Source organism: Carica papaya, chromosome 8, assembly GCF_054855325.1.
Source record: "Carica papaya isolate Zhongbai chromosome 8, ASM5485532v1, whole genome shotgun sequence".
Classification (NCBI taxonomy): Eukaryota; Viridiplantae; Streptophyta; class Magnoliopsida; order Brassicales; family Caricaceae; genus Carica; species Carica papaya.
In genome coordinates this window covers 23,915,658-23,940,461 of record NC_142316.1, presented here as the reverse complement: position 1 = coordinate 23,940,461, position 24,804 = coordinate 23,915,658, and positions in this window count along the sequence as shown.

Genomic DNA, 24,804 nt, shown 5'->3' with positions numbered 1-24,804 from the left:
ATGGGTTGAATGACTGAGAACCCGATGTTGTATGTTGTCTTGTTTGGCATAAATTACTGGTTTGCTTGTTTGTGTGCGAATTGATGATGCTGACTGGGGAAAAGGGGAATGAAAGGTTATGTAAATTGATAATTGCATAATGTGGTCAGCCTGACTAGATATCCTGAGAGATGGTGGACGGACCGGGTCCGTAGGGAACCCTACCGGGATTGTGGTATCTCATACCGGACGGGGTATGGAGACCTTATGTGTTTTGGCGCCCATACCGGACGGGGTATGGGGACGACCCATTTCACCCTCATACCGGACGGGGTATTGAGGTTTATAGTTTTTGCGCCCATACCGGACGGGGTATGGGGACGGCCCTGGAATCTGATTACAAGTGTTAAGGGTTCACAAGTAGCGGGACCCCTATGGATCCCCATGGATACTAGTAGGCTGGTAAATGAGGAAAAATATGTTGTGTAATGATTGAATTACAAAAGGCGTGATAAATATATGTTATACAGCTCATATGATTTCATGATGATGATAATGTTATTGCTTTCGTATATTATTTTATGAATTTCACCGAGGTAAGTGGATAGTAAGGATTTTATTATTGATAAAAGTATTTGTTGTAAATTATGCTCCATTGGTCTTTTTGTGTTTTCTACCCACCTTTACCTCCGTGACGGTGAGATAGTGTGATGTCTTTATTGGGCTGGTGTAGCTCATTCCTTATTTAATCATTTCAGATCAGGAAGACATTTTTCCCGAGCCCGTTCCGCAGGAAGACGGCGAAGGGGACGCCTAAAGACTCCGTAGTTATATTTATAGCTTTTACTTTCGAGTTTCTCTTTTAGTTAGTTTGTTCTTTTATACTTTGAGCACGTTTTTGGTTTTAGTGTAAGGGATGTTAATCAAAATTTTTATTACGCTTCCGCATTTGACCTTTTTAATACACATATTTCATTTTAAATTTCCGGGTCGTTACATATAGTTATGTGAAACCTAGTCCAGACGTATATAAGTATTTGTGAGTGTGTGAGTCATCTAGCAATGTACCTGTGCGGCCAATATGAGATTGTGTGTGTGCTATCCATGTGATGAGGGGATCCTTTTTGCCTCTCCTTAATGACGATATAAATGGCATCGTACGATGGAACCATAGATATGATATTTCAAGTATAAATGTGTTATCTTAAGTTTATTTATGCTATTTTGAGTGTATATGTGATATTGGAGTTAAGTGTGATTTTCAAGTGCAATTGTGATATTCGAGTAAAATGTGCGACTATTCGAGAATAGAATTGATGGTTAAAAATAAATGAATTATTTGAATATAGAATTATTTAAAAGCATTGTGTAAAATTATGAAGAATTATTGATTTGGGAAATTTTAAATATTGCATTTATTATATGTACGCGTGTGTTTGCATGGTGCTTGATTTGGGTATAGAATAACGAGAATACTTATTGAGTCAGTGAAACTTATTAAATTTCACCCTGATGCTTTCAGAGCAAGTGAATCTGGAGCAACTGTCGGACAAGTGAATGAGCATGAAAGTGTCATAATCAGTGTACATTCTATTTTTATTTTGGTTATCACATCATTTTGTTAAACTCTATGTTTTAACCTCATATTCTATATATATCAATGTTGTATATGTCAAAAGGGATGTTAGGTTTTATTTTGAACTTCTGAGTTGTGCATATGGATGTTTTCTGGGCCCCGTTAGTTGAGAATGATATGAGTATGTCTATACCTCATTATTGGATTTCAGGGCGTTAAATATTAAGATATACATAGATTTCTGCACTACTAGATTGATGTGATAAAAATCGAGAATAATTCCGGTGACAAATGGGAGTCCCACATAGGGAAATATTTTTAAAATCCAAGCACTCACAAATATGCTGCGACTAGAGGCTGTAAGCGATTACATAGTAGCACGCCTCAAAAACATGCTAAGAAGTGTCCTTGAATGGAGATTACCTACCCAATAAAAAAGGAAAGCAATTTTGGGCATGCTACATTTCCTAAATAGAATTATCCCAAATAGGAAAGTAAGGTCGCTTCTAGATAATGTCTTAAACGGTATCGTCCACAAAGAAAACCCAACCAAATCAAGAAGATGGGCTAAAGGCCCAAGAAGAAGTCCATGGTTTAGAGATGTACATAAAAGGAAATGGACTAAGAGAAAAACAGAGAGAGAAAACAAGGGAGTGTCCTGAAGATAGGAATAAAATGTTAAGGAATATCTCTTGTGAAAAAGGAAGCTTGATTGTACTTACCTATAGAAAAATTCATTTTGACCTTAACCACTATTCGCATGGTCATACTGTTTGCCTCTTATAGCTAATTACTCTGACAAGTGGGCTATAAAGATTTGATTTAAATCCTGGAGGAATTTTAAATTAAGTCATGACGTCCACCAACAACAGAGTAAACATGCCATCGTATTCTATATTGGAATAACTAATCTTTTCCCTGGTGATGAAGGTCCAGATTTGAGAACGAATCTTTTTAAAGAAGGGGGGGATGATGTAAACCTAGACAGTCAAGAATTAGTTCCAAAGATACAATCTTGCATTAATGAGGAACGTCCAGAGTAGGAAAGTAATCTCATCCTTAAACACTTTCCTAATTAGGATTATTCTAAGAGATGGGCTAAGTTTGTCCAAGCCAGAAGACTTAAGGCCTAAGTAAGATTAATGGGCTTAAAGAATCGAAAGAAAAAGCCCACTTTTAGCCTAACCCAAGATGGCTTCAAAGCCGTACAACCAAAGTGGGCCACGGCCCAAGAAGATCAAACCCAAAGGCAAAAGGCCGATCCATGTTGCACCTTAGGAAGACCCGTATGCATGTGCACATGTGCGCAAGGGGAAGTCCACATGTGTGCTAGCCATCTGGCCTATGCCCAGCGAGGGCACACGCATGTGGCCCAAGCCCATGCTCATAGAAGCCTTGCGCGGCCCACAAGTCCGCCTAGTGCGCGACCCATGGCTTGGGAGAGGAAGATCTATGATCGGCAGGCCAAACCTGGCTATACCCACATAGTCAGGCGAGAAACCAGCACTTCTGGCCCAAATGCACAAGCCCGCGACCACCTGCAGGCTTGCCTTGCAAGACCCGAGCAGTTTGGTTGGCCCAACCCGTCCAGGCTATCCAAAAATGGACCCTCCCCACTTTTAATTAATTATTATTTTTATTTTATTTTAGTATTTTAGTATTTTAGGAACCACTTTTAATTCCCTGTATTTTAAATTAAATTCCCGCATGCCTAAGTTATTTTCTCCATGTCTTTTAATAGAAATCACATGAGATAAGTATTATTTTATTTTAATTATTATTTTAATATGAATTATATTCTTAGTATTATTTAATTAATTATTTTGTATTTAGATGTGATAGAATAAATATTTTATAATATAATTATCCTAGAATTAGATAGAATTTTATTTAGGATATTATTTTATTAATTTCTTCAAGAGATTATAATCACATAAAATTATCCCAATGAAAACTATAAATAGGCCTTTGCCCATAAGTTGCAAACACACTAATTATAAGGAATTTGAGAGAAATTCTTGAAAGATTAGGCTTTTCTTCTATTAGATTTTTACTAATATAGCTTCTTTAAGTTCTTAGAGGAGGAGGAGTTTTCAGTAGTTTTGTTCAGCTAAGGTGTGATATCGTAGGTGCCAATTAAGGTAAATGAGTGTCAGATATAGATTCAGAATAACGAGTACATGATAACGTTTATGTAGCAGAATCAAACCTTAATAAATCCCTTACAAATATATATAATGTTTCAAATACATATACTACTGAGGCCAGAAGTGGCAACAAAATACAAACATAAGGGCCACTTCTTTCACTATGCTGCCGAAATTCATTAGAGTGCTGGAACAATCATGTACTTAGAATTGTGAATCCACAAGATCCTCATAGACTTCCAAGGATAGGTTTGCCTACGGTTTTTCATTTTCTTCCTCAACTGGGGGTGATGGAAAGAGTGAGTTCCACATGTTTAGTAAGAAAAATAGTGTTAATTTAACATCACAAGATTTCAAAAGTTTATTATTTTATCTCATCATCTAGCTTCCTTGTTGACCTAACTCATCATTAGAAAAGAAAATCATTTATTTGAATATCAAAATAGTACGATAGCACAGAAAATCAAATATACACATGTCATGCCAAATAATAGGGAAAATCAAATAAATCATTAAATGCAGATATATTTTGTGTCATACTGCGCGAAGTTGTTAAAAACTTCTATCTCTAAGGGAAGATACAGATTTCTAACTACCCAAGTAGAATGACTAGATCAGATACAGATATGGAAATTTACTCAGGCCCACTTTCGGCTGGCCAAACTATGGTACGATCTATGATCACGGCCGTACTAACCATAGTGATCCTAACATATATCTATAGTCACGACATTACTTAGCCACGAGTGACCCCTACAGATAGTGCAATACCACTCTCGTCAGAGGACACATCGTCATCCATTTGGATCAGTTCTCTTACATCTTTTCAGACCAGATAGGGGAGAGAGAAATAGATACCCCTCAGAGATAAAAAGCCTAGTGAGATACTTGATGCAATATGCATGTCAATACAGATATACTTCAAACCACATAGGCTTCATTCCACTTTTCTCTTTTGTTTTCTTTTTACTTTCGTTATTATGGACTACATATTACATTTATTACATACAAATTCATCAACTGTCAGTAATTCATATAGTGTGCTTGAAAATTAAACAATTCAACTCATTTGAAGACAGAGGCATGCAAAACAGATAAAATAACAATCATATTAAATTTGCTTATCTAAAAATACTCCTTAAGAAGTCAAAAGTAATATTAGATTCCTTACCGAAATCTTGATGTTTTCCCATCTTTCTCTTCTTCTCTCACTATTTTACTCTCTCTCTTTCTCTCTCTCTCTCTCTTTTTTTCTCTCTAAATCTTGAAAAATTAAAGAAATGGAAGTGTGGAGAGGAAGAGAAGGGGAAGGGCAATTTATAGAATTTTGAAATCGTTGGATTCGTGCCAAGTGGCAAAGTCTGGTGAAGAGAGAGGAGAAAAATATTCTTAACATGAAAAAATGAGGGAGAAAATTTTTCTCTACTGGCGGCGGCGTACTATTCGAGGTGGCAGTACCCAACCGACGCGCTGCAGGTGCATAGGCCTGCTACTATGCATGTAGGTCCTTGGCATACTGGGTGCCGCATGCGCAGCCTACTGCGCATAGGCCCTAGGCGCACAGGGCCTGTCCAAATAGTCCTGCTGCGCATACAGCGTGTGCATAGTATGCGGTGCCAGTCCATGGGTGAAGTGATGTGCAGCCGGCCCGCCTGCGTGCGACAAGATGTGGACACAGGTTTTGACCTTGCATTGTGCGTGCGAAGAGGACGTGCACGCTGTGCGTACGTCTCGTACGTATGTGCATGCGTGCGGAGGGGACGTGCATGCTGTGCGCACGTCCTGTGTGTGTTAGCATGCGGAAGGGATGTGCACACTGTGCGCACGCCCCGTAGTCACTGGATGAGCATGCACGTGCGCACAGTGCCCAGCACATACGTGAGCAATCAGTTTTCTCGTGGGATTTTTTCCGCGAGCTAGTTTTCTCCCGTTTTGATATTTTTCGATTTTTTTTTAATTTTCCTCTTTGAAATAAAACAAAAATAGTTTTAAAAAATAATAAAAATAATAAAATAAAAATAAATTAATAAATATAAATAAAAATATATCAAAATTACAAATCTCGAGAAATATTAAACAATGTAAATTACTTAAGTTTAAAGTGATCAAAGGCCTAAATAAATAGAGTTTTCTAATCATTTTAGTACAGTGATAGGCGGGGTGTTACATCCCTCCCACGTAAAAAAATTTGTTCCCCAAATTTGTCTCAAATAAGTATGGATATTTTTTCCTCATTTCATCCTCTAATTCCCATGTCGCTTCTTCCGAGGTGTGATGCTGCTAATGTACTTTCACAATGGGAATCGTCTTGTTGTGCAAGACCTTATCAGTCCACCTGAGAATTGTTACAAAAACCTCCTCACAGGTCATATCGGCCTGTACCTATACCTCATCACAAAGAATAACATGAGAAGGATCAGAGTGGAACTTTTTGAGCATCGAGACATGAAAGACATCATGTAAACCCATGAATTTCTGAGAAAATGTGAGGCAGTAAGCCACGGGTCCAATGTGCTCGACGATCAGAAAACGTCCTAGATAACGAGGGCTCAACTTCCCTCTCTTTCCAAACTGCATCTTACCTTTGTAGGGGTAGACTTTAAAAAAAACTTGATCTCCTATGGCAAACTCCAAGGGTCGTCTAGGATTATTGGCGTAGCTCTTTTGGCGGCTTTGGGTAGTTTCCAAATTCTTACAGATGATTGTGACCTTCTCTATGGTTTCCTGAATGAAGTTTGGTCCTAAATGGCGCTGGTTCCTGACTTCACTCCAATAAGTAGGGGAACAACAAGGCCATCTATACAAAGCTTTATATGGGGCCATATTGATACTGGGATGATAATCATTATTATAAGCATATTCACAAAGAGGAAGATACTCATACTAGTTATCACTAAAGTTGAGAACGCAAGCACATAACATGTCTTCAAATGTCTAGATCGTACGCACAGACTGACTATCTGTTTAGGGATGATAAGCAGTGCTGAAGTACAACCTAGACCTTAAAGCTTCTTAGAAGTTGTCCCAAAAGTGAGAGGTGAATCAGGGGTTGCAGTTGGATACAAGGGATGAGGGAACTCCATGAAGTCGAACAATCTCGTCCACATATAAGTGGGCTAACTTACTGGTGGAGTCTGTGGTTCGAATAGGCAGGAAATAGGAAGTCTTGGTTAGCCTGTTCACAATAACCCAAATAGCATTTCGAGCAAAACAGATCCCGGGCAATCTAGTGACAAAATCCATAGTCACGTGCTTCTATTTGTATTCAAGAATTGGAAGATCTTGTAGCAAGCCACTTGGTCTCTGATGTTCTGCCTTTATCTGTTAACAAGTAAGGCATCGGGAGACGTAGTCAACTATATCTTTCTTCATTCCTAACCACCAATATTGTCATTCCATGTCTCAGTACATCTTGATACTTCCAGGATGAATGGATAACTTGGAAGCATGAGCGATCTTGAGTACATTGCAGGGACCCAAATTCAGTTCTGAAATATGAATAATCCGTCATCAGAGATCCTAAAATCAGGAGATTTATCCGAAGTGAACTTACTCAGGTTCTTGATGAGTTCCAAGTTCGTGACCTGTGCTTCCCAAATCTTCATAAAGAGATCCGACAGGGCTTCAATATGGGCGAGATAGGTGCCTTTGCCCTAATAGTTAAGACAGAGTGATTGCCCAATATCCATCATCTTCTAACTGGAGGCCATGGTTTGGGCTAGCACAGCAGACTCTCATCAACTCAGATCATCGGCGACTACATTTCCTCTCCTGGGGTGATAAATGATTTCACGATCATAATCCTTCAGAAGATCAATCCAGCATATTTGCCTCATGTTTAACTCCCATTATGAAAAGATGTATTTGAGACTCTTATCGTTACTGTAGATTTCAAAAGTCTGACCATACAGGCAATGCCGCCATATCTTTAGGGTAAAGATAATGGTTGCCAACTCCAGGTCATGGATAGGATAGTTTGCTCATGAAATTTAAGCTATCGGGATCCAAAGGCGATTACTATGCCATACTGCATTAAGACACACCCCAAACCAATATAAGATGTATCATAGTAAACTTGGAATCTCCCCTCATTGTCCGGGAGGATCAACATAGGGGCAGAGGTGAGATGACACTTTAGCTCAATGAAGCTTCAACTGCATGCATAATTCCAAATGAAGGGTAAACCCTTTCTGGTGAGTCAGTCATGAGGCTAGTAATCTTGGTGAATCCATCAATAAATCGTCGGTAGTAGCCTGCCAAGCCAAGAAAACTACGCACCTCAGCCACATTGGTGGGTGGACTCCAGCTGGTTACTGATTCTAGCTTAGACGGGTCTATAGAAACTCCTTCACTTAAGATTACATGACCAAGAAAAGAAACTCGATCCAACCAAAAGAAGCACTTGCTTAGTTTCGCATATAGTTGGTTTTGGTGGAGAGTCTCTAACACTTTAGCCAAATGCACCACGTGTTCCCCATGGCTTTTGGAATACACCAGAATGTCATCAATAAAGACGATGATGTATCGATCTAGTGTGTTTCAGAAAACTTAGTTCATTAGGTCCATGAAAGCTGCTGAGGCATTAATCAATTCGAACGACATTACCCTAAACTTATACAATCCATATCTACACCGGAAGGTTGTTTTTGGAATATCTTCTTCTTTAACCCTCAACTGGTGGTAACTAGTTCTGAGATCGATCTTAGAGAAGACCATAGCTCCTTGTAGTTAATCGAAGAGATCATCAATTCGGTTTAAGGAGTACTTGTTTTTAACGGTCACTTGGTTGAGTTCCCTATAGTCCAAGCAGTGTCGGAGGGTACCATCTTTTTTCTTTACTAATAACACCGGAACGCCTAAAGGAGAATGGTTAGGACAAATGAATTTTTGGGTGATAAGATTAGAAAGTTGATGTTCCAACTCTATTAGCTTAGTGTGACTCATGCGATACGCGAGCTTCGAGATCTGCTGAGTTCCAGGCATAATTCAATTAGGAACTCTACCTCACGCGAGGGGGGTAGACCAGGGAGTTTGATGGGAAAGACATCTGAAAATTTGCAAACAATGGGTATAGAACACACAGTAGGATCAGCGTCCATATTCCTATTCATTCTTTTGTTAGAAAAAATGATAACAACAACTTTTATTTCTTTTTTGGGGTTCGTAAGGTTACAATTTTACTTTCGCAGTCTATTATAGGTTTATACTTTTCCAACCAATCCATTCCTAATATTACATCAAATCTTATAAAATTTAATAGTATTAGGTTTACACATATTTCTATCCTTGAATTTTTTTATCCTACAGTCCTTATATACGCAATGAGCCTCTAGTAGTCCTTTAGAGGGAGTTTCAACCACTAACATTTTTTCTAAAGCTTCTGGTCTAAATTCTAAGTTACAAGCAAATGTACAGGAAATAAAAAAAAAGGAGTTGCACCAGTATTGATCAAAGCCTTAGCAAGAGTATTATGAATAGAAAACATACCTTGTATGAGAACAGGAGCAGGAAGGACTTCAGATTCATCTAAGTGGTACACTCAACCTTGTGCTATGGGTCGGTCTACATCCTTCAGTCACTTAGGGCAGTCTTTTATAAGGTATTGGGTGCTTTCGCACTGATAGCAGGCGTTATTGATATGCTGACAAGGCAGGTCATCATGCAAGTGACCACAATGTTGATAAGGTTGGTTAGCTCGGGCAGGTGGAACTGTAGGTGGGGGCAGAGCAAGAGGAAAGGAAATTTTTTTTCATTTGTTGGGAGGGTTAGGAAATTTTTTTTCATTTGTTGGGAGGGTTACTTACTGGGTTAGGCATTCTTTTTCTAAGCTGTTGGGGTTATTGTTGGGTACAAACTTGGGCAAAGTATTGGTGCTTAATCGAGATAAGATCTTCGGCCAACTGGGCATGTTCAAGCACTTCTGCGCACGAGCTGGGTCTCAGCATTGCAACCCAATCATCAATGTCGGCACGCAGACCTTTGAGAAACTTCTTAGCTTTTCAGCTTTCGAGGGTGACCATCAAAGGGGCAAACCTAGATAGTTGAACAAATCGGACCGCATATTGGGCTACAAACAAGTTTCATTGACAGAGGTCCTAAAATTCCTCTTTCTTTTCCCGAATATAAGTAGAGAAGAAGTTATCAAAGAAAGCATCCATGAAAACTTCTCAGGTAGTAGGGTAGGCAGGACTTTTTTTTAAGTTGCCACTAGTGTTCAGCTTCGCTGTTTAACATGAGGGCTGCAAGAGGGACTTTTTGTTCTTCGATCAGGTCTAGTACAGAGAAGTGCTTTTCTATTTGTAGGATCCAGGCTTTGGCTACTAAACAATTAGGGCCACCTTCAAAGTGTGGGGGGGTTAAGTTTCCTAAACTCTGGTATATTGTGGGAGATAGATTGATCTGTGTTTCAAAATTCAGGGCAGGAGGTGGACAAGGGTTGACTTGGTTTTGTCCTATGGTTGTAGTTAATCCTTGAATGGCTCAAAAAAGTTTTATAAATTCAACCCTGGTTGGATGATCCGGGGCTTCAGGTCATTTAGTACGCTCTACGGATGGTCTTCCTTGCGTTATTCCTACAAGAGAAAGGAAGACACGAATTGGAGGTTTAATTTTTGAAAAGAGGACATTTTTCTTCCCTAAATGCTCTAAAAGGGTTTATCTATCCTAGGCCTCAGTGCAAGGGATTTGTTCTGCGAAATTCTTTTCTGATACCACCTGTGACATCCCAGGTGTCAATTAAGACAAATGAGTGTTAGATACAGATTCAGAATAACGAGTGTATGATAATATTTATGTAGCAGAATCAAACTTTAACAAATTCCTTACAGATATATATAATGTTCCAAATACATATATCACTGAGGTCACAAGTGGCAACAAAATACAAACATAAGGGTCACTTCTTTTACTATGCTACTGGAATTCATCAGAGTGTGAGAACAATCATGCACTCATAATTGTGGATCCACGAGATCCTCATAGACTTCAAAGGGTTGGTCTGCCTGCGGTTCCTCATTTTCTTCCTCATTTGGGGGTGATGGAAAAAGTGAGTTTCATATGTTTAGTAAAGAAAACAATATTAATTTAACATCGTAAGATTTCAAAATTTTATTATTTTATCTCACCATCTAGCTTCCTTATTGACCTAATTCATCATTAGAAAAGGAAACCATTTATTTAGCTATCAAAATAGCATATTAGCACAGAAAATCAAATATACACATAACATACCAAATAATAGAGAAAATCAAATAAATTATGAAATGCACAGATATTTCGTGCCATGCTTCACGAAGTCGTTACAAACTTCTATCTCTGAGGACAGATACAGATTTCCAACTACCCAAATGGAATCACCAGATCATATAAAGATATGGCAATTTGCTCAAACCCACTTTTGGTTGGCTAAATTATGGTACGATCTATGACTATGGTCGTACCAACCAGTGGTCCTAACAGATATCTATAGTCACGACATTACTTAGCCACAAAGTGACCCCTACAGATAGTGCGATACCACTCTCGTCAGATGGCATGCTGTCATCCACTGGAGCGGTCCTCTTACGTCTTTCCAGACCAAATAGGGGAGGGGAAAATAGATACCCCAAATGGCAAGGTGAACAGATACCCATCAGAGATAAAAAACCTAACGAGACACTTGATGTAATATGTATGTCAATACAGATATACTTCAGACCACATAGACTTCATTCCACTTTCCTCTTTTCTTTTCTTTTTACCTTTATTATTATGGACTATGTATTACATTTATTACATACAAATTCATTAAGTGTCATTAATTCACATAGCATGCTTGAAAATCAGAACAATTCGACTCATTTGAAGACAAAGAATGCAAAACAGACAAAATAACAATCATTTTAAATTTACTTATCTAAAAATGCTCCTTAAGACGTCGAAAGTAATACTAGATTCCTTATCAAAATCTTGATATTTTCTTCTTCATTGTTTCCCCTTCTTTTTCTTCTTCTTTTACTATTTTACTCTCTCTCTCTCTCTAAATCTTAAAAAATGGAAGAAATGGAAGTGTGGAGATGAAGGGAAGGAGAAGGTCAATTTATAGAATTTTAGAACCATTGGATTCATGCCGAGTGGAAAAATTCGGTGAAGAGAGAGGAGAAAAAGATTTTTGGTGAAAACTTTCCTCTACCAGCGATGGCGGTGTGCTGCCCGAGGTAGCGGCGGCGCATTATACGAGGTGGCAGTGCCCGGTCGGTGCACTGCAGGATAGCTTATAGGCACACAGGCTTGTCGTTGCGTGCGCAGCCCGAAGGCGCACAAGGCTTGTCTACGCAGGCTTGCTTTACGGATGGCCCGAGCAAAGTGTGTGGTGCTTGTCTGTTCACAAAGTGATGCGCAGACGATCTGCATGTGCGCCATACGATGCGCGCACAAGTCTTGATCCTGCAACATGCACCCGGAGGGGATGTGCGCACTGTGCGCACGTCCCGTGCGAGTGTGCGCACAAAGGGGACATGCACGCTGTGTACACGTCCCGTGGATGGGTCGTGCGCACTGTACGCATGCCCCACGACCACTGTTCAGGCACGCACGCGCACAATGCCCAGCAGCCGTGTGGGCAACTAGTTTTCTCCTATTACACCATTTTTTGATTTTTTTTCTAAATTTTCTTCTTTGAAAAAAAATGAAAATAGTTTAAAATATTTTAAAATAAAATAAAAACAACATTTATGAAATAAAAGTAAATTAATAAATATAAATAAAAATAGAACAAAATCATGAATATCGAAAAATGTTAAACAGTGTAAATTAACTTAAGTTTAAAGCGGCCAAAAGCCAAATAAATAGAGCTTTCTAATCATTTTAGCACAGTGATAGGTAGGGTGTTATATAAGGAGTGGGGATCAACTTATCGATAAGTCCGTGATATTATTTTTTTCTTGTTTTATTTTTCATATTCTTTGTTTTTGCATTCTTTTTATGATTTTACCTTCAATTATAGGGAGGAGTTTTCTAGGTAGTTAAGTTTTGGTGTTGCATAGCGTTGATTCTATCCTCCCCATACCCTCCCTATCATCCAGTATCAAAGCTAAGGCTCTTAAGACCCAAATCTATCTTTAATTCTTTAGCAAATTTTTGTTCTTTAATTAACAATTCAAATTAGTTTTTGATTTGTTAATTCATAGTGCATTCCGCTTGAATTCATATCTATCTGTTCAATTCAAGTGGTTCGTGTTTATTGTTTTTAAAAAATTATGTATATCAAAATACCAAAAAAATCTCAATTGCACCGCATAAGGCAATTGACACGTTATTTGCATTTTGCATAACAAAAGCAGAATAGCCATTTGATTGGTGACTGGAAATCCTTTGAGAAATCGAATGCAAAGTACCTCACCTAATGGGTGCGATCAAAAACTTTTATTTTCATTCCGCTTATTATCCATGTTTAATTTTTTAATTACATTTCTATAATGTTGCATGAACATTGCATAAAGAAACTTGATCAGTCGTAGAGCATAGCCAACAAATTGGGGGTAGTATAAATATATACACCTTCTGATTATATTGATCGAAATTGATCAGATTCCTATGCATTAATCCGAATTGTCATTCTTTATGATCTACGCATCTATATTTATTTTACTTTTATTCCATTATAAAAATAGTTAAGTGACTAATTGATTCTAGTTGCTTAACACACATGAAGCACACTAGTCCTTCTTCTGTGCACTTGTTTTTGAGCTTCAGTAGAATTATAATCCTTTAGAGTTCCTTGTCGTATCATAAGGACTAATGTGCAGACCTTATTCAAGTGATTCTAATTTCAGATGCTCAACTCGGTGGACAAAACTGTTAATTGAGAGATTATGAGATTAAACACGAGTCATGGTGAGGGAGAGATTTTTCTTGACTAACCTTTACATTGCATGAATTTCATTATGGTTTCACCAAGTGACATGCTTCCCTTTCGAAAAGTATCCTTGTTGTCCAAAGGGTCTCAAACGTTCAAGCCCAGGTAATGGACAACGAGTAGAAGGAAAACATATTCCACACGCGATGCCTTGTTAATGGTAAGGTATATGGAATGATCATTGATAGTGGTACCTGTGTTAATGTGGCAAACACTTTATTCGTGGAAAGATCTAGGTTGACATGCATTAAGCATATGAATCCCTATCAGTTATAGTGGTTGAATGAATGAGGTGAAGCCCAAATTACCAAGCAAGTCATAGTGCCATTCTCCATCAAAGAATATCACGATAAGGTATGTTGTGACATTGTACCTATGCACGCTAGTCACTTGATACTTGGGAGACCTTGGTAGTTTGACAGACAGGTAATACACAGCGGTCACGCCAACTGATATTCATTGCGAAAGAATGGTGTGAATCATGTCCTTTTGCCTTTATCACCAAAAGAGGCACATGAAGATTAAGTCAAAATTAAATGGTCTTTTAATGCATACTCAAGAAGAGCATAAGAGAAAAAGAAGGCACAGAGAAAGTCAATGGCCCATTGGGCATAAAGGCTACCCAACAGATAGCTATACATGGTCCATTAAGAGAAAAATAGAGAGAGAAAACAAGGGAGTGTCCTAAAGATAGGGACAAAAGGTTAAGGAATATCTCTTGTGAAAAGGGTAGTTTGATTGTACTTACCTACAGAAAGATTTATTTTGACCTTAACCACTCTTTGCATGGTCATATTGTTTGCCTCTTACAATTAATTACCATGGGAAGTGGGCTACAAAGATTTAATCCAGATCCTGGAGGAATTTTAAATCAATTCATGACATGCATCAACAACAAAGTAAACATGTCAAAGAAGTATGGTGTGTTCTATATTGTAATCACTAATCTTTTCTCTTGTGATGAAGGTCTATATTTGATGACAAATCTTTTTGAAGAAGGGGGGATGATGTGATCTTAAACAGCCCAGAATTAGTTCTAAAGATACAAATTTGCATCAATGAGGAACACCCAGAGCAGAAAAGTAATTTCATCCGTAAACGCTTTCTTAATTGGTATTATTCTAAGAGATTGGCCAAGTTTGTCCAAGCCAGAAGGCTTAAGGCCGAAGTAAAATTAATGGTCTTGAAGAATCGAAAGAAAAAGCCCACTTTTAGCCTAACCCAAGATGGCTTCAAGGCCATAAGATGAAATTGGGCCATGGCCAAAAAGATCAAACCCAAAGGCAAAAAATTGACCCCATGCCTCCTTAAGAAGACTCAAATGCATGTGGGAACAAGGCTCCTCACACGTATGGTATACACATGTGTGTAAGGGGAAGCCCACATGCAATCACCAGCCCGCATGTGTTCTAGCCATCCACCCATGCTCAATGAGTGTGTAAGCCCACACCCCGCAGTAGCCCCACGTGGCCCACAAATCCACCCAGCGTGCAACCAATGGCTCGGGAGTGGAAGATCCACGGTCGGCAAGCCTAACTTAATCGCATACACACAGTTGGGCTAGAAGCCAGCCCTGCCAGCCCAAACGTGCAGGCATGTGGCTCCCGCAGGCTTGCCTCGTGAGACCCAACTAGGCTGACCGGCCCAACCCGTCTAGGTTGTCCAAAAACTGGCCCTCCCCACTTTTAATTAATTAATTTTTTATCTTATTTTAGTATTTAAAGGCTTTTGGGACCCACTTTTAATTTCTCATATTTTAAATTAAATTCTCAAATATGTAAATTAATTTCTCCATGCATTTTACATGGAAATTACATGGGATAAGTCTTTTCTTATTTTAGTTATTATTCTAATGTAATAACTATCCCTAGGATTATTTAATTAATTATTTTGTATTTAGATGGGATAGAATAAATATTTTATTATGTAATTATCTTAGAATTAGATAGAATTTTATTTAGGATATTATTTTATTAATTTCTTCAAGAGATTGTAATCATCTAGAATTATCTCGAAGAAGGCTATAAATAGGCATTTATCCATAGATTATAAACACACCAATTACAATCAATTTGAGATAAATTATTGAAAGCTTAAGCTTTTCTTCTATTAGCATTTTTGCTAATTTAGCTTCTTCAAGTTCTTCGAGTAGTAAGAGTCTTCAGAAGTCTTGTTGAGCCAAAGAGCAGGGATCAACTTATTAGTAAGCCAATGGCATTTTTTCTTTCCTTGTTTTATTTTCTCTAGTATTTATTTTTGCATTCCTTTTAGAATTGTAGATTTAATTCGAGGGAGGGGATTTCTAGGCGGTTAAGTTTTGGTATTGCATAACAGTGAGTGAGTTATAGGAGTTGATTCGATCCTCCCAATACCCTTTCACATCACACAAGCCCCGCACGCCGAGAAGCTTTCACGGCATGCCAGGTTCACTTAGACAACCAGGTTGAGTCCGAGGAGGATTCCTATTCCTTCTCCTTATCCCCATATGATTCCCATGTTGCAATTTAAAGGGACTTCTACACTAAATTGAAATCAAAACAAGGATAACAAAGTTTTGGGGATTTCGCCAAGAGTAGAGGAAGTCTTCTTTAAATAAGATAGTAATTATTTTATTAGTTTATTCATGCGATTAGAACTTAATTATTTTATTATTTTTAATTAAATTTTCTAGTCAAATTAAGTTTAAGTATTCAAGTAGGAATATATAATCCTACTTCTAGTCATATTAGGAAATGGAAGTCTATAAAAACATTTCATCATTAGGCTTGTAAACACAACTTTCAATTATGAGATTAATAAAACCTTTGGTTTATTTTCAAGTTAGCTTTGACTAATTTTGTAAGAGTGTTTTTCAAGTATCTTCAAGTTAAGGAGCTTAAGACCGTCTTGTTACGGTACAAAACCTTAAATCGACTTATCAGGTAAGCCATGACATCTTTGTAATTCCTTTTTATTTTTTCAGTTACCTTGGTTTACAATCAATTAGTTGTTTGTGGTTCAAGTAGAGAGGGTTAATTAAGTTTTTTGACTGTAACGTTGTGTGAGGTTTTGGGAGTCAAAATGATCATTCTCTGTCTCTCCCGCATTATTTGGTATTAGAATTTAGTTTCCTTGTGAACCTACCATCTTAAATTGCTTGAGCATCTTTGTATTGCATTGATTAACAATTACAAAATTTATTGTTAATTCTTCATATTGCATCTAAATTGAATTCATCCTATCCATCCAATTCAAGTGATTATTTGTTTGATTAGTAAAAAAATAAGGAAAATAAAAAAATATACTAATTGCACATCATAAGGCAATTTGACATTCTGTTGTTGCATTAAACCAAAACAAAGGAATATTAACCACCCACCAATGTGATGAAAACTTTTGACTGTCTAAGGAAGAATACTTGACCTACCAAGTGTGTGCGAAAATCTTTGTTTCATTATATTGCATAAAACAAAGGAAGACTACCTCAACACTGTGAGTGAAAACCGTTTGCTTCATTTTTAATTTCCAATATTGCATTTGCATTGTTTAGGCATCACAATTCTTCATCCATGTTCTTAATTTTGAGCTTTGGTGTCAACAGTCTTATAAGAATCCTTGCAAATGTCTTTGAGACTAACGTGTAGCTCCCAATAAAGGGATTAAATTCCAAAGACTCAACTTGTCAAAGAAAGTTTGAGTGTGAAAGTCTGCGAGGATACTTCCCTCACATAATAGAAGTCTGTGAGTGTGAAAGTCGTCGAAGCAAGAATAGTAGACCCGTCACCAAAGAAGAAAGAATACTGGGCATTTTAACTTAGTTAAGTGTCCAGATGGGGAACATGATTGCTCGAATGGATTGGTTAGAGTGAGGAGGTAACATAGTAAGGCCTGAAACCAATTATTACAGGAGGAAACAAGGTCTTGTGGTAATAATGCAGGTGATAGGAAGGAAGATCGAAGACAAAGAGTGGATGGAGATTTCACTGCCTTTAAAATGCAAATACTGCCTTTCCAAGGGAAGGATGATGCTGAGGCCTACCTTAAACGGGAGAAAAATGTTGATCACATCTTTGATTGCCATAATTATAGTGAAGAGAATAAAATCAAACTAGTAACCCTTGAATTTACTGACTATGCATTGGTCTGGTGGGACCAACTAGTTGCTATCAAAATCTAAGATGGATATGAGCCTATTTCAACATGGAGAGAGTTGAGATCTATTATGTGGAAAAGGTTTGTGTCATCTTACTTTAATAGGGATATGAATCAAAAACTTCAGTGCCTTACTCAAGGATCTAAGTCAGTAGACGAGTATCATAAGGAGATGGAGATAATTATGATTCCAGCTAGAGTTGAAGAGAGGCCTAAAGCTACTATGAATCGATTCCTAAATGATTTGAATAAGAAAATTGCCAACATTCTTAAATTACAACACGACATCGACTTGGAAGAAATGGTTCATATAGCCGCCAAAATTGAAAAGCAATTGAAGAGCAAAAGAATTTCAAGGGGAGTTACCAGTTCCACCACTCAATTCAATTCTAGATGGCTTAGGAGAGATGAGAGCAAGAAGGTTAAGGAGAAAAAGAACAAACAACCTTCCACGAATCCATAAGGTAATCAGAAGGCACCTGCTACAAGACAAAGTACTACTATAAAGTGTTTCAAGTGTTTTAGGATTGGGCATATAGCATCCCAATATCCGAATCAACGAGCAATGATCATACAAAAAGATGGGGATGTAGTCAATGATCATGATAATGATAGTGAACAAAAAGATCTGTGCTTATTTGGAGCTAGTGAATAAAAGAATCATTCAACTGGTATAGGGGGATGTGTTTGTAATCCAACAAGCTCTAAACATGCAAGTAAAGTTATAAGACAATGATCATAGGGAAACCATCATCAACTCTAGATGTCTCGTTAACAAAAATGTTTGTAGTATGATCATTAATGGAGGAAGCTGCAACAATGTAGCCAGTACTCTACTAGTAGATAGGGCAGAGTTGATTTGCACAAAGCACCCTAATCCCTATAAATTACACTGGCTAGATGAGAGTAAAGAGGTCAAGGTCACCAAATAAGTCTGGGTTCTGTTTTTTATTGGCAAGTATGAAGACGAGGAGTTATGCAATGTAGTCCCTATGCAAGCTAGTCACTATTATTGGGAAGATCCTAACAATATGATAGGGATGTTAATCGTAATGGTGGGGAGAATCACTACTCCTTGCATATGAGAGGTATCAATTATGTTTTGACACCATTATCACAAAAAGAATTGTACGAAGACCAACTCAAGATTGAGAAGTCCTATGATGAATTCATGAGCAGAGAAGAAAGGAAGGATAATTCCCAAACAGAAACAAAGGATTATTTCCTTGTGTAAGAACACTAAACTATGCCAAGATACTCAATAGACTACTTAATCCTTTCTTTATCTGCATTTTCATTGCAGGAAATGGTTGTAGATATTATAGATTTGAGGATGAATCCTTCCAAAGAAGGGGGGATAATGTGATAAAAAATGAGAACAATTTCTGTGACAAATGGGAGTCCCACATAGGGGAATATTTTCGTAATCTAAACATTTTTGGATATGCAACAGTTAGAGCAATGTGAGCATGGATCACCTTGGGCCACTTAGAAGAGACATCGTCATGCCAAGTGGACCCATAACAAGGAGTTAGACCCAAGGATTATAACAAGCTCTCCAACTCTTTATCCAAGCTTTGATTAATGAGGAAGATGGGCTTAGATCCACTAAAAACTCCTAAGGAAAGATGCTACCCAACTAATTAACCCAAGGGCGTAATGGTCTCATCAACTTACTTCAAGCACATGAGGGAAATGGGCAAGAAAAGGAAGCAATCGGCCAAGAAAAAGGGGGGAGACCATATTTATCCTAGTTAAGAATTTAGACTTTAATTTTAATTAAGTCCTTATATAATTGCACCTAGTTAGGAATTTAGACTTTAATTTTAATTAATTTCTATGTAATTATACCTAGTTAAGGATTTAGACTTTAATTTTAATTAATTTTCTATATAATTGTAATTTTAAATTAAGAGATTTTTATTACCTTTTTTATTCGCATAACTTACCCTATCAATAGGCCATCAAGTCTTCATTGTAAGCATTCAAGATTGAAATCAATAGTATTGTGAGTTTTATTCAAGAGAGGTTTATTCATATTTCTTGTTAAGTAAGGAGTAGATCTACTTATCAAGGTAATTCCTTGTGGCATTTTTACATTTTTCTTTTTAATGCTTTATTTTCCAGTGATCTTAGTTCATATCATTCTTGATAGGGGGTTAATTAGGGAGGATTTTCATAGAATCAAATTCCTTTAGTAACTTAAATGAAATTGTGTGAGTTTCGCATCATTTAGTATCAAAGCTTTGGCTCTATCTAAACTTGCTATCTTTTACTTTTGCACTTTTAATTTTTTTTGCACCATTTCTTTTGCTCATCTATTAAAAAAAAGAAAGAGTAAGTCTAACACATCGATCTAAGCAAAAAGCTGCAACTTATGGTTGTCTTCACTTATAGCCCTTGTTAAGCATCAATCTTACCATTAGTTATTTACTTTCCTCGCAATTTATATTTCCTACATCATAAAAAAAGAGAAGAGACAAGAAAGAAAGGAAACTAAGAAAATAAATCCCGATCAAGTAAACTACTAATCAAGAAAGTACTTACCTTTTAGTGCTCAATTATTCTTCTTATTACGGTGAAAGAACCAAACTCTTCAAAGAAAAAAAAAATATATAATTCTTATTTTATAATCAACATGCATTCATACTTACACATATCATCAAGCGCCAAGGCTCAATCTTTACTATAGACGGCAACATACAGCGGGTATAGATTTACTAGGAATATCTTTCGAATTTCTCCTAGGTAATACTGAATCCCTACATCTTCTATAACTATCTTTTCTTATACTCTCAGTTTCCTTTATTGCTTTAAACTCTAGTTCCATAACATATCTAAGCATCTAATTCACATCTTAGTACTTAGCATCGTAACAAACACACTCTCCCTTCATCTGTGTTAAAACTCTTGCTTCTAGTGTTTGTATAGAATTTATTCCATAGGGCTCCTTGTATCTTGAACAATACTTGAAAATATTTTGACTTAAGAGGGTCTATTTGACACTCAATCTGAGAGCAGAAGATAGAGTGGTAAAAGGCAAAAGTGGGTGATATTATCAGAGGATAAAAGCCAAGTGACTAAAATATGAGAGAACTGGTGAGGGAATTTTTCTTTTTTTTACTAGCCTTTTTTCAAGAAATCATCTTAAAATATAAAGTGAGCATCAAAGCCCCGCCAATATAAGGCTCTTTATGGAGGCTATATAGGAAAAATTGGTACGACTTAGTCAGAAGGTAGATAACTTAAATAATGGTCGAAGTGAAGCAAGATACGGGACCCCTAATATAAAGTAGCCTAGAACTCAACATCCTGAAGATGAGGCCGGGTCCTGTAATAATGAGGAAGAAGATTGGGTAAAAAGGAGAGAAGATAGGAGGGATGGCAACATCAGCTCCATAAAGATGAGAATACCACATTTCAAAGGAATGAATGATGTTAAAGCATACTTGGAGTGGGAGAGGAAGGTTGAACGCCTTTGATTTCCATAACTACTATGAAGAGAAATAGATCAAACTAGCAACAGTAGAGTTCATTGATTATGCCTTGGTGTGGTGGGATCAACTACTTCTTACTAGGCGACATATAGAGAACAACCAGTCTCATCCTGGAGAGAGATGAAGGCAATTATACGTAAAAAGTTCGTACCCGCTTACTACTATAGAAAAATACATCAAAAGTTGCACTACTTAACATAGGGATCTATGTCCATTGAGAACTACCACAAGGACATGGAGAGGGTCATAATAAGAACTAATATTGAAAAAGATCTTGAAGTAATTATGGTGAGATTTCTAGGGGGTCTCAAAAAAGACATCATCAACATTGTAGAACTGCAATACTATATGGAGGTAGAAGACATGGTCCACATGGCCATGAAGATTGAGAGATAACTAAAGAGTAAAGGTAAGGGGACTTTCCATACCACTCATACCTTTAACTCAAGGTGGCCAAGGAAAGAGGTGAAGAAAGTAGTTGAGGCAAAGAAGGAGAAGATAGTCACACCCGACTATAAAGGTAAGACACCTATCTCATATCAGAAATATAACACTATCAAATGTTTCAAGTGTCTAGGTTCTGAGAACATCGCTTCCCAATGCCTAAATCAGAGGGTTATGTTGTTAAGAGACAATGGCGAGATCGACAGTGACTCTAAAAGTGATAGCATGCCATCATTAGAACATGTGGATGAGGAATATGAGTACGCGACTCAAGAAAAGTCCCTGTTCATAAAGAGAGCCCTCAATATCCAAGTGAGGGAGGAGGATGATTAGAGGGAATACATATTCCATACACGGTGTCTCGTGGGTAGAAAGGTATGCAGTATGATCATCGATAGAGGGAGCTGCACCAACCTAGCAAGCACAAAACTCGTTGAAAAATTGGGGTTGACTTGTACCAAGCATTTTAACCAGTAGAGGGTATAGTGGCTGAATGAGTATGGAGATATCAAAGTAAACAAACAGGTAATGATAACTTTCACCATAGAAAGGTATCAGGATTAAGTTAACTGTGATGTTGTACCTATGCATACTAGTCACATTCTCTTAAGTTGACCATGGTAATATGGCCGGCAAGTTACTCATGACAGTTTCAAGAATTAAATCTCCTTTAGCTTGAATGGGAGAAATCACACTCTCATCCCATTGACACCTAAAGAGGTGTGCGAAGACTAGCTAAAAATTAAGAGGTCCATGGAAGAAATGTCAAAACCACACAAATAAAGAGAAAAAGAAAAAATAGCAAAAAAAGCCAAAAAGAAAAGAAAAGACCCACTAAGTGAATAAAAAGAGGCCCAAAAAAAATAGAAGGCCTAATGAGTGATAAAGATACCAGAAAAAAAAAGGCCTAATGAGAGAGCAAGAGGCCCAAAAAAAAAGAGAAGGTCTAATGAGAGATGAGAGAAAAAAGAGTGTGTACTTGTGAGGGAGAAAGAGAGTTGAGGAGAGCATATTGGGAGAAATAAATTTTAGTTTTACTTGGGTACAAAGAGGCTTATATTAATTTAACTGACCTTAACCCTTCTTTACCTAGTGTTTTGTTGTCCCTTCTGCAAGAATTCGAGGATATATTTCTAGAGGAGATACCATATGGATTACCACCGATACAAGGGATTGAACACTAAATAGACTTGGCCACCGGAGCATTAATTCTCAACTGACCTGCCTACCGAAGTAATCTCGATGAGACACAAGAGCTTCAGAGACAGGTTTAGGAGTCGTTAAAGAAGGGACATGTTCGTGAGAGCTTGAGTCCTTGTGCAATGTTAGTCCAATTGGATTCCAAAAAGGATGAGTCATGGAGGATGTGTGTGGATTGCCAATTTGTGAATAAAATCATGATTACATATAGACACCTCATTCCCAAGTTCGATGATATGCTCGATGAGTTGAGTGGTGCAAGCATCTTCATTAAGGTAGACTTGAAGAGTGGCTACCATCAAATCCGCATGAAGGTCGGTGATGAATAGAAGACTGCCTTCATAACTAAATACAGTTTGTATGAGTGGTTAGTTATACCATTTGGGTTGACTAACGCTCTTAGTACTTTCATGCGTTTGATGAATCATATCTTGTAACCGTATCTTAGTAAGTTTATAGTTGTATACTTCGATGATATTTTGATATATAACAAATTATTAGAAGATCACTTCATATTAAAAATATCTTGGAAATATTATAAAAGGAAAAACTATATGCAAATCTAAAAAAGTGTACATTTTATAGTGATAAACTAGTATTTATGGGTTTTGTTATCAGCACACAGGGCATCGAAGTAGATGAAGAAAAGGTAAAAGCCATTGCAGATTGGCCCATACCTAAGACTATAAGGAAGGTGAGGAGTTTCCATGGGTTACCTAGTTTTTACCGACGGTTCGTGAAAGATTTCAATTCCATAGCGGCACCTTTAAATGGACTTATTAAAAAGGATATAAAATTTGTATGGATTGATAAACAAGAAAGGGCTTTTACTTTACTTAAAGAAAAGTTTTGTACTGTGCCTATTCTAGCATTACTAAATTTTATCATGCTTCATGTATAGGTATAGGAGCAATACTGCTACAGGAAGGGCATCCTATTGCCTATTTTAGTGAAAAGCTCAACAATGCACCCCTCAATTACTCCACCTACGATAAAGAATTGTATGTATTAGTGAGAGCACTAGTGTATGGCAGCATTATCTCCTGCCCAAGGAGTTCATGATCCATACAGATCATGAATCATTAAAACATATAAAGGGGCAACGTAAGCTCAACCGCCAACATGTAAGTGGATGGAATTCATTAAAATCTTTCCTTACATCATCAAGTACAAGAAAGTAGGGACAATATTGTAGTGGATGCATTATCATAGAAATATGTATTACATACAACTCTTAGTTCTAAATTACTAGGCTTTAAGTATATTAAAGAATTATATACCAATGATAGTGACTTTACTAATGATTATGCAACATGTGAAAAATGTGTCTTCCAGAAGTTCTATAGGCACGATGAGTTTCTATTTATAAATGAAAAATTGTGCGTAACTGTATGCTCTGAGTGGGAGCTTTTAGTACGTGAGTCACACAGTGGGAGACTCATGGGACATTTTGAGGTAGTTAAGACTCTAAGTATCCTATAGGAACATTTTTACTAGCCTATTATGTGCAGGGACGTAGAACGAGTGTGTGAAAAGTGTATTGCATATAGGCAAACCAAGTTTAGGTCTTTACTGCACGAATTGTACACTCCATTACCCATTCTGTTAGCACCATAGACGAATGTGTCTATTGATTTTGTGTTAGGGTTACCAAAGACTAAGGGAGGAAATGATAGTATATTCATTATAATGGACAGGTTCAGTAAAATAACACACTTTATAGCATGTCATAGAACCAGATGATGCAATAAATATAGCCAATCTATTTTTCAGTGATGTCATGCGGCTACATGGTGTCCGTAGAACCATAGTTAGTGATAAAGATGTCAAGTTCCTAAGTGACTTTTGGAGAGTCTTGTGGTGCAAATTGGGGACTAAACTATTATTTTTCACTGCTTGTCATCCCCAGATAGATGGACAAACATAAATAGTTAA